General features: G+C 44.1%; 1 pseudogene; it reads left to right on the forward strand.

Moving 5' to 3' along the window:
- The first annotated feature begins 273 nt into the window (after positions 1–273).
- Positions 274–5,146, forward strand: LOC137248585 (DNA-directed RNA polymerase II subunit RPB1-like; annotated as a pseudogene).
- Positions 5,147–11,157: the final 6,011 nt, after the last annotated feature.

Consider the following 11,157-nt stretch of genomic DNA (forward strand, 5'->3'; position numbering starts at 1 on the left):
GATTTCGTATGTGCAAAGATGCTGCTTGGTTTTTTTTTTTTAATAAAAGATAAGATTTATCATGGAGCACGGTAAGTTTACATCATATTTTATAAATGTTGCCCTAAATTACTGCTTCGTTTACAGCAACAACGCAATGCAGCCACATCAAATGTTTTTCAGCGCACTCCGGTTCTATGCTTCAGGATCTTTTCAGCAAATTGTGGCAGACCTTTCCCGAGTTTCAAAAAAACCATTAAGATTTTACGCTTTTTATGCTTTTATTGCTCCAAAATGTTAGTATCACCACAAAATCCCAAAGTCAAAGAAATTGTAATGAAATCAAAAGGACAACCGCGAAAGCGTCTGGAGTATGTATACGATTTATGTAAAGGTAAAACAGTGTGCGTGGTGGCGAAGATATGGATATGGCAAAAGATGGATAACAATCCGATCCGACTAAAAAGCAAGGACATGGTGGTTGTGGTCATTATCAACCCTGCCTTAGATGTAGTGGTTTGTTGTTGTTGTAGCAGTGCTTCGCCCCACCTAATAGCTGCGACCGATCACGCTGTCATCAATATCCTCTAACGAGAGTCCAAGGAAACTTGCTGTTTTAGCAGGGTTGGACCATAATGAAAGGAGTGTTAGAGGCGTTGGTTTCACATTACAATTAAAGAGATGGTTGGTGTCATGTGGGGGCACATTGCAAGCAGGGCATACATTTTGTATGTCGGGGTTGATTCCGGATAGGTAAGAGTTTAGCCTGTTACAGTATCCAGAACGAAAGTTGAGCTAGAGTGACTCGCGTTTCCCTCGGGAGTATGCGTTCCTCTTCCGCAAGTTTTGGGTACTGTTTTTTGAGTACTGGATTCACCGGACAATTCCTGGCATAAAGGTCCGACGCCTGTTTGTGGAGTTCAATGAGGACCCGCTTGTGTTTTTTTGCTTCATACGGCTGAGTTTTCAGGTGCCGTACTTCCTCATGATGCTTATGGAGGTGAATCCTTAAGCCCCTAGGCGGTGTTGGCTCATCAATCAGACGTCTGTTGGGATTCCCAAGTTTCTGGGTATTCAACAGGAACTGTTTGGTTAGCATCTCATTTCTCTCCCCGATGTGGAGTATTCTAGCCTCATTATGTATATGGTGTTCTGGGGACATAAGAAGACAGCCCGTGGCGGTTCTGAGAGCAGTATTTTGGCAGGCCTGTAATTTTAGGCTTGGCTACCATATAGGGGACGCGTAGAATGCAATCGGCTGGCCAAATGCTTTGTATGTGGTAATGAGAGTTTCTTTGTCTTTTCCCCAAGTATTGCCAGTAAGGGATTTGAGGATTTTATTACGGCTCTGGATTTTCAGTACAATTGCGGCTGCATGCTCACCAAAATGTAGACCCTGATCAAACGTCACACCCCAGATTTTGGGGTATTGGACAGTCGGTAGCGTAGTGCCATCGACGTGGATGTTCAAAATGTTCGACATTTGGGACGTCCATATTGTAAATAAGGTGTCGGAGGATTTAGTCGGTGATAATGCCAGGTTTCGCGAGGCGAAAAAACTGGAGAAATCAGGGAGGTAACCGCTTATTCTGTTGCGAAGCTTATCGATCTGTGGGCCTGTGGCCATTATTGTGCAGTCATCGGCGTAGAAAACGATAGTAACTCCTTCTGGTGGCGAAGGTAGCTTAGATATGTAGAAATTAAACAAAAGTGGGGGTAGGACACCACCCTGTGGCACCCCTTGTTTATCTCTTCTGTTTTGAAGTTTCATTTCTAAATTACACCGATGCCTGCCGACCACCCAGATAATTTGCGGTCCACCTTTTAAGACATGGGGTAAGGGTAGACCCTTCCAGGTCTTGCAGCAACGTGCAATGGTTGACCGTATCAAAAGATTTTGATACGTCTAGCGCAACGAGTACTGTTCTTTGGTGGGGGTTTTTATTTAAACTGCAATTTATTTGGGTGCTAATGGCATTTAGCGCGGTGGTGGTGCTATGGAGTTTTCTGAAGCCATGCTGATGACAGTCTAGCTGCAAATTTGCTTTGAAGTAGGGGAGCAAAATGGCTTCAAGCGTCTTGACTACTGGCGATATGACTCTCCTATGTTAGCTGATTTCCCAGGCTTTAGTAGCGGGACCACCTTGGCCATTTTCCACTATTCGGGAATGGCAAAGGTGGAAAGAGACAGGTTGAAGACATGCGCTAAATATTTGAAACCCTCTTTCCCTAGGCTTCGCCTGCTTTTATTCATCCACAAGCAATCTGATGCGTTGGTTTATATCCCTGATTTGGGGGTTGCCGGGATCGAGCTGTCTTATATGGGCACGTTCTCTAAATTTGGGCCTCCGCCGGGAAGTGGGGCCGTATTTCGGGAATTCTACCGGCGGGAATGAAACGAGCCGAGGCGGATTCAATGACCTTACGGAAAGCACGCTCCCCTTGGCGGGTATCAGTCGGGATAGGGAGGGCAGCAAAGCGGTTGTCTGTAAAGGATTTGTATTAATCCCACTTTTCTTTTTTAAAGTTTATGAAAGTGCATTTTTCTTTGACGATGAAGTCGGCGGTACGCTCAAGCGAAATAAGTATAGCAGGTGGTAGGATGCCAATATTACCATCGGCTGCCAGTTGACGCAGTTTACGAGTTCTGAGCTCACGATTGATATATCCGGCGAACTGTGACAGCTTCCTACCATACTTGCGGGGGCGTCTTCCTTTATTATGCAGAACGTTGTTTCTTCTATTTGATCCGCCAACATCTCACCCCTACTGTCCGCCCGCCAGTTTGAATGCCATAGATCGTGATGGGCATTGAAATCGCCTAAGATAATGCGATTGTTGCCAGTGAGTAATGCGCTGATATTAGGGCGGTATCCGCTGGGGCAACAGGTGGTAGGAGAGATATAGATGTTGATGATTTCGAGATTTGCATCGCCTGACCCGACAGATAAGCCTTGACGTTCTAAGACACTATATGGACAGGCAAACAATTGTTCTCATTGATTATTTCCGGCAATGTAAATATGATACGTACACATTAGACACATCCAGATGATGAAGATAATGGTCCATATAAATGGATTTCACCTGGTGATACCAAAGTAATGGTAGTACATGGAGAACTAATTATGGGCATTTTGTGCAAAAAGACGCTGGGTACTTCTGTAGGTTCCTTGCTGCATATTGTTTTCTTGGAACTGGGTTATGAAATTGCTGGCCGTTGCTGCGGTAATATTCATACTGTACTTAACAATTAGTTGTTATTGGAAGGTCACAGTATCGGTATTGGTGATACAATTGCTGATCCTCAAACTTATAAAGAAATTCAGATGACAATTAAGAAAGCCAAAGATGATGTCATAAACGTTATTAAAAATGCCCACAACATGGAACTGGAACCAACACCTGGTGCGTTAAATGTCTTGGAATACATTTTTTTTATCTCTTAAAATTATTTGCTCACTTACAGGTAATACTTTGCGTCAAACTTTCGAAAATCAAGTAAATCGTTTACTAAACGATGCTCGTTATGAAACTGGTGGTTCTGCTAAGAAATCGCTTACTGAATATAATAATTTAAAGGCTATGGTGGTGTCGAGTTCTAAAGGTTCCAATATTAATATCTCACATATGGTTTTCGCAAACGTACTTGGCCACATTTCGTTAAAGACGATTACGGTCCTGAGTCACGTGGTTTCGTAGAAAACTCATACACTGCCGGTTTGACGCCATCAGAATTCTATTTTCACACTATGGGTGGTCGTGAAGGTCCTATCGATACTGCTGTAAAAACTGCTGAAACTGGTTATATTCAACGTCGTTTAATTAAGGCTATGGAGTATGTTGCGGTTAACAATGATGGCACTGTACGTAACTCTGTAGGTCAACTGATTCGGTTGCGTTATGGCAAAGATGGTTTGGCTGGTGAAACAGAAGAATTTCAAAATATGCCTACCGTTAAGCTGTCGAATAAAGCATTAGAAAAAAGATTCAAATTTGATTGGTCAAATGAACGTTATATGCGTAAAGTTTTTACAGATGATGTTATAAAAGAGTTGAGCGAAAGCGGTAATGCACTGCCCGAATTGGAAATTGAATGGGATCAATTGTGTCGCGATCGTGGAGCACTGCGTAAAATTGTCGCCAATGGTGATTCGAAGGTAAAGCACATTGTTTCTTTTTAATTAAGCAAAAACCTATGTTATAACTTATTTTAATTGAGTAGGTCGTATTACCGTGTAATTTGCAACGCATGATTTGGAGTGTACAGAAAATCTTTCATATTAACAAACGCATGCCAACCGATCTGTGCGCGTTATTAAAGGCGTACGTGATTTATTACAACTTTGTGTTATTGTGGTCGGTAATGATCGTTTGTCAAAACAGGCTAATGAGAATGCTTCGCCATTGTTTCAATGTTTCGTAGGTTCGACCCTCTGCACGAAATAAGTAGCAGAAGAGTTTCGTTTATCGACTGAAGCGTTTGAATTGTTGATTGCAGAGATTGAAACACGTTTTCAGCAAGCACAAGCGAATCCTGGTGAAATAGCGGGAGCTTTAGCTGCACAGAGTTTGGGTGAACCTGCTACACAGGTGCGTAATTATGGTGTGTTGATAAATATATGTCTTACTTATTTTTTATTTGTATTGTAGATGACACTCAACACTTTCCATTTTGTTGATGTATCATCGAAGAATGTAACATTGGGCGTATGTCATCTAAAGGAAATCATTAATATTTCAAAAAAACCAAAGGCTTCCTCACTAACTGTTTTCCTCACAGGCGGTGCTGCACGAGATTCTGATAAAGCAAAGAATGTGCTATGCCGTTTAGAACACACCACATTGCGTAAAGTAACAGCTAACACAGCCATTTACTATGATCCCGATCCACAACGAACTGCGATTTCAGAGGATCAATAATTCCTGAATGTTTACTATGAAATGCTTGATTTTGACCCAACACGCATTTCACCATGGCTATTACGTATTGAATTGGATCGTAAACGTACATATGACAGATAATAAATTAACCAAGGAACAAATTGCTGAAAGGATTAGTGCTGTTTTTGTGATTGATTTGAATTGTATTTCCAATGACGATTATGCAGATGATTTAGTACTTCGCATACGTATTATTTATTTACAACGAACGATTTCCAAGTGAGCTTTTTCTACATTGAGCATCTGCAACCTAACTAAACTCAATTCACCAATTTAAAAAAAAAAAAAGTATATTTAACGTGATGGCGCGACTTTCACGCGTTATTTAATTTTTTAAGTTCTAATTCAACTTTTTGTAATTTAAAATTTAATATTTCCATCTCAACCGCTTGCCGCTCACTGCATTGCAGAATATCCAACTCATGCCTCTCACGCATAAATTTCATTTGAAGGTCTACCCTCTCTTCTTCCTTCTTCGCCAATCAGACCTTTGCCTGCAATTTGGCTTCTGTCCATTTACTTTTAATTGAAGCCAAATGCTCCCAGGGCGTGACTTTAGCATTTTTGTCACACTGTTTTTGAGGTGTCCACAGTGGTGTGCTCGTCTTCTTCCGCAGTGTGGCAGGACCGGGTACAGGCAGTTCTACATTCGGCTGTGGATGTTCCTCGTTTTTATCCGCTGGAAAAGTCTAAATCAGTACCGAAACAACTACATAAAAATGTTAGCCAATTTACCATAAATATCTTCATTAAGGGCATCTGAATCGGCAGTATTCGGAATACCCTCCATCTCTTTGCCATTTAACATGGACAACATCCCCTCCTCCACACCTGACAAAGTCTGCGGTGTAGCAGGACCACCGTCAGTGCCAAAAACCGCCGCACGCTCTTCAGCTGAATTGTGTTTTGTAGCAAATTTAATATTTTTATATTTTTTTTTTAGTTCTTTGCTTTCACGATAAATTTCGTTTCTTGCGTTGAACTCCTGCGCAATTTTCTCCCAAGCATCTTCTTTATCTTTTACGCTGATGCAATCGGTTTTTTTCCTTCGATTATTTCCGCATATTTGCCACAAATTTCTAGTAATTTGTTGGCTTCAGATGCATTAAAAGTGCATTTCCGAAACATATTTCAAATTTATTTGTAAAGAATTAAAAAATTACCAATAATCAACTGACACCGTAACTGACAATATTTCAAATTCACTGGGTGGCGTGTAATTAAAACGTAGCCAAAAATACTATGTAGAAAACCGCTGATAGGGTTGTTGTATGTCAAATGGGTTTAGTAACTAAGTTGGTGAACCCGAAAAAAAACTTAGCCTCAAATCTGGGCTAACTTAAGTTGCAACTAAGTTTTAGCCTTAGTCGAGTTGGTGAGACCGGGCCTAAGTGAAAATCAAAAATAAACGTCTTTACTAAGGTCTGCAAAGTTACATTCCTTTGAGTTTACCGCGTTTACACAATGAAATGTGCGCGTAAATTTATACAAATTGTGTAAATGATTTTTCATACAAAATTTGACAGCTCATTTCCGCACTAGATAGACTTATACGTTTAAACACTTTATAAGGCATTTATAAGGTTACATGAGTCCCCCTATTGTGTTTTTAACAAAAACAATGGCCTAACAGACTTTGTTGTTGTTGTAGCAGTGCTCGCCCCACCTAATAGCCGCGACCAATCACAAATGGTCATCAATATCCTCTAACGGGAGTCCAAGGAAACTTGCCGTTTCAACAGGGGTGGACCATAATGAAAGGGGTGTTAGAGGCGTTGGTTCCACATTACAATTGAAGAGATGGTTTGTGTCATGTGGGGACACATTGCAAGCGGGGCATACATTTTGTATATCTGGGCTGATTCTGGATAGGTAAGAGTTTAACCTGTTACAGTATCCAGAACGAAGTTGAGCAAGAGTGACACGCGTTTCCCTGGGGAGTATGCGTTCCTCTTCCGCGAGTTTTGGATAATTTTCTTTAAGTACTGGATTCACCGGGCAATTCCCGGCATAAAGATCTGACGCCTGTTTATGGAGTTCACCAAGGACCTGCTTGTGTTTTCTCACTTCATACGGCTCTGTTCTCAGGTTCCGTATTTCCTCAAAATGCTTACGGAGATGACTCCTTAAGCCCCTAGGCGGTGCTGGTTCATCAATCAGATGTCTGTTGGGATGCCCAGGTTTCTGGGTATTCAACAGGAACTGTTTGGTCAGCGTCTCATTTCTCTCCCTGATGGGGAGTATTCTCGCCTCATTATGCAGATGGTGTTCTGGGGACATAAGAAGACAGCCCGTGGCGATTCTGAGAGCAGTATTTTGGCAGGCCTGTAGTTTCTTCCAGTGGGTAATTTTTAGGCTTGGCGACCATATGGGTGACGCGTAGCACGTAATCGGCTGGCTAATTGCTTTGTGTGTAGTCATGAGCGTTTCTTTATCTTTTCCCCAGGTACTGCCAGCGAGGGATTTGAGGATTTTGTTACGGCTCTGAATTCTCGGAACAATTGCGGCTGCGTGCTCACCAAAATGTAGATCCTGATCAAACGTCACACCCAAGATTTTGGGGTGTAGGACAGTCGGTAGCGTAGTGCCATCGACGTGGATGTTTAAAATGGTCGACATTTGGGGCGTCCATGTTGTAAATAAGGTCGCGGAAGATTTAGTCGGTGATAATGCGAGGTTTCGCGAGGCGAAAAAACTGGAGAGATCTGGGAGTTAGCCGTTTATTTTATTGCATAGCGCATCGATCTTTGGGCCTGGGCCTGTGGCCATTATTGTGCAGTCATCGGCGTAGGAAACGATTGTGACTCCTTCCGGTGGTGAAGGTAGCTTAGATATGTAGAAATTAAACAAAAGTGGGGATAGGACACCACCCTGTGGCACCCCTTGTTTAGTTCTCCTTGGTTTTGATGTTTCGTTTCTAAATTGCACCGATGCCTGCCGACCACCCAGATAATTTGCGGTCCACCTTTTAAGACATGGGGTAAGGGTAGACCCTTCCAGGTCTTGCAGTAACGAGCCATGGTTGACCGTATCAAAAGCTTTTGATAGGTCTAGCGCTACGAGTACTGTTCTATGGTGGGGGTATTGATTTAAACCGCAATTTATCTGGGTGCTAATGGCATTTAGCGCGGTGGTAGTGCTATGGAGTTTTCTGAAGCCATGCTGATGAGGGGCTAGCTGCAAATTTGCTTGGAAATAAGGGAGCAAAATGGCTTCAAGCGTCTTTGCCACTGGCGATAGGAGAGATATCGAAGGATACGACTCACCTGTGTTAGCTGGTTTCCCAGGCTTTAGTAGCGGGACCACCTTGGCCATTTTCAATTTCTCGGGTATGACAAAGGTGGAAAGAGACAGGCTGAAGACATGCGCTAAATATTTGAAACCCTCTTTCCCTAGGCTTTTAAGCATCGGCATGGCTATGCCGTCTGGGCCCACTGCTTTGGATGGTTTAGCACGACCAATGGCGTCCTCAACCTCTTTAGCGGTGATGGTGATTGGCGACGCGCTGAATTTGTGTTTATGTGCATGTCTATTGGCCTCCGTCTATCTTTGTCGACCGTAGGATGCATTATATATTGTTGGCAGAAAGCGCTCGCGCATTTTTTCGCATCCGACAGCACTTTGTCGCCAAAGGCGATGGAAACTTTGTCATTGTGCTTAGTCGGATTCGATAGGGACTTTACGGTAGGCCAAAGTTTACCCACACCGGTAGAGAGGTTACAACCTCTTAGGTGCTCCTCCCATTTCGCCCGCTTGTGTTCATCCACAAGCAATCTGATGCGTTGGTTTATATCCCTTATTTGGGGGTCGCCTGGATCAAGCTGTCTTATAAGGTCACGCTCTCTCGCTAAGCTTGCGGCCTCCGCCGGGAAGTGGGCCGGATTTCGGGAATTCTCCCGGCGGGAATGAAACGTGCCGAGGCGGATTCAATGACCTTACGGAAGGCACGAACCCCTTGGCGGGCATCAGTCAGGATAGGGAGGGCAGCAAAGCGGTTGTCTGTAAAGGATTTATATTCTGCACACTTTCCTTTTTTGAAGTTTATGAAAGTGCGTTTTTCAGTGATAATGAAGTCGGCGGTACGCTCGAGTGAAATAAGTATGGGCAGGTGGTCGGATGCCAATGTTAACATCGGCTGCCAGTTGACGCAGTTTACGAGTTCTGCTCTCACGATTGAGATATCTGGCAAGCTGTGACAGCTTCCTACCATACGTGTGGGGGCGTCTCCGTTTATTGTGCAGAACGTCGTTTCTTCTATTTGATCCGCCAACATCTCACCCCTACTGTCCGCCCGCAAGTTTGAATGCCATAGATCATGATGGGCATTGAAATCGCCTAAGATAATGCGATTGTTGCCAGTGAGTAAGGCCCTGATATTAGGGCGGTATCCACTGGGAAACAGGTGTCAGGAGGGATGTAGATGTTGATGATTTCTAGGTTTGTATCGCTTGACCGGACAGATAGGCCTTGACGTTCTAAGACATTGTCCCTGCGGTCGATGTCAGGATCAAATATATAATATTACAGAGAGTGGTGTATGATAAACGCGAGGCCGCCTCCATTTCCGCTCTCGCGGTCTTTCCTGTGGACATTATACCCAGAACAGGTCTGCAATGCAGATCTTGCTGTGAGTTTAGTCTCTTGAATCGCAGCAATGCGGATGTTGTGCCGCTTCATGAAATCGACTATCTCCGTAATCTTCCCAGTTAGTCCATTACAGTTTAACTGCAGAATTCTGAAGTGCGTAAGGGGAGACGCCGCCACTCTGGGGGTAAGTGACGGGTGACTACGCCTGGTTTGTGGAAGGCCAGGACGCAATTGCTGTTGTGGCCCTGGGACTGGGCGTCTTTGGGCAAGCATTGGGGTACCCGGATGATTTGGGTTTGCGACCTGGCAACATGGCGCGATGAAACCCGTCGGGGGGTTGCCGTGGCGGAGACCAGAACATCTAGGAAAGTGGCACCACCCAAGGCAGGAGCTGCATTGGGCGGATGTCGCAAACCTATATATTCTGTGCTGGCAGACGGTGCAAAGGAGGTAGGGACTAAGAGTCTGTTTCCCTGACCTGCACGATTGCTGCCGGAAAAGAGGGGGGGGGGAGGAAGACGGAGGCAGGGGCTGATGCTCAGCATTGCTACCAACTCTACTACGAAGGTAGTAGTTATGAGTGGTACAGCTGTTTGAGTTGTTGGCGCCGTAGGGCGCGAGCAGCAGCGGGTACTTGTTGTGGCTTGCTGAGCAGCCGGGCTGCTGGAAGGTAGTGGGGGGGGGGGGGGGGCGCTTAGACGTAGACTACGGGACGCCCTTGGGCGTGAACAGCAAGGAGCCACAAAAGATTTATAAAAGTTACGTGGACGTCGGGTTTTGGGATCAAGACCAGAACAACCTGTCCGATGCAACCATCCCTTGCTCGGTGCACACTGAACAGAGTATGACGGTCCTAAAAAGATTCTTTTCCGGCAGATGCAGCAAAAGTATTTCTCAGGACCGGGGTCAGGAGACGGACCCGGATTGGATTCGATACCTTCCCGGGGTAAGAGAGTATGGAGCAGTCCTGCTGCAAGGAGCTGCTGGGAGGATGACAATATGTGGGAGGGACGAAACAAATTAAATGGGGTCACACTGAAATGACAGTCCTTGGTCGAGAAAAATTCCGAGTCGCTCCGGTACATAGAACCGACTGCCTTGGGAAGCGGGCCTAACAGGCTCTTTTACTTGCTTGAGGAATTAATTTTGCCTTAATTAAAGGCGCACATTTTTAACACTTTCCTCATATTATTTCATTTCTTTATATTTTCACTATCACTAGCACTCACGAAACATATTTTTTTGGTAATTTCCGTGGAAAACCAAATTCACAAACGCGAAAACCACTCTGAACCGACACGTTTCACTTTTAATCAAAAACTTCCGGCTTCATCATTATAGGGATATCATGATGGAAATATAGAAGCTGGCGCATTGCGCTTGTAAACATTAGTTCAGCTCTTTTTTATGGGCAATTTTTACTCAATTTTCCTTCAGCTCAGGTTTTTCTCTCTCTTTCTTTCATTCGCTGAAGCAGTCAAGTCCCTGCAAAAATTGTTGGATTACGTGTTCCATTTTCTTCATGTTGGAGTACTCTAACAATACTCCTTTGCAATGCGTTTGCGGCCCACCATCAGCCGATCATTGCTCGTTTTTTAACGACCGTGTTCACGACACGATGACGATCTAACAGAGTAAAATATTGCA

The sequence above is a fragment of the Eurosta solidaginis genome, chromosome 4, assembly GCF_040869045.1.
Source record: "Eurosta solidaginis isolate ZX-2024a chromosome 4, ASM4086904v1, whole genome shotgun sequence".
Taxonomy (NCBI): domain Eukaryota; kingdom Metazoa; phylum Arthropoda; class Insecta; order Diptera; family Tephritidae; genus Eurosta; species Eurosta solidaginis.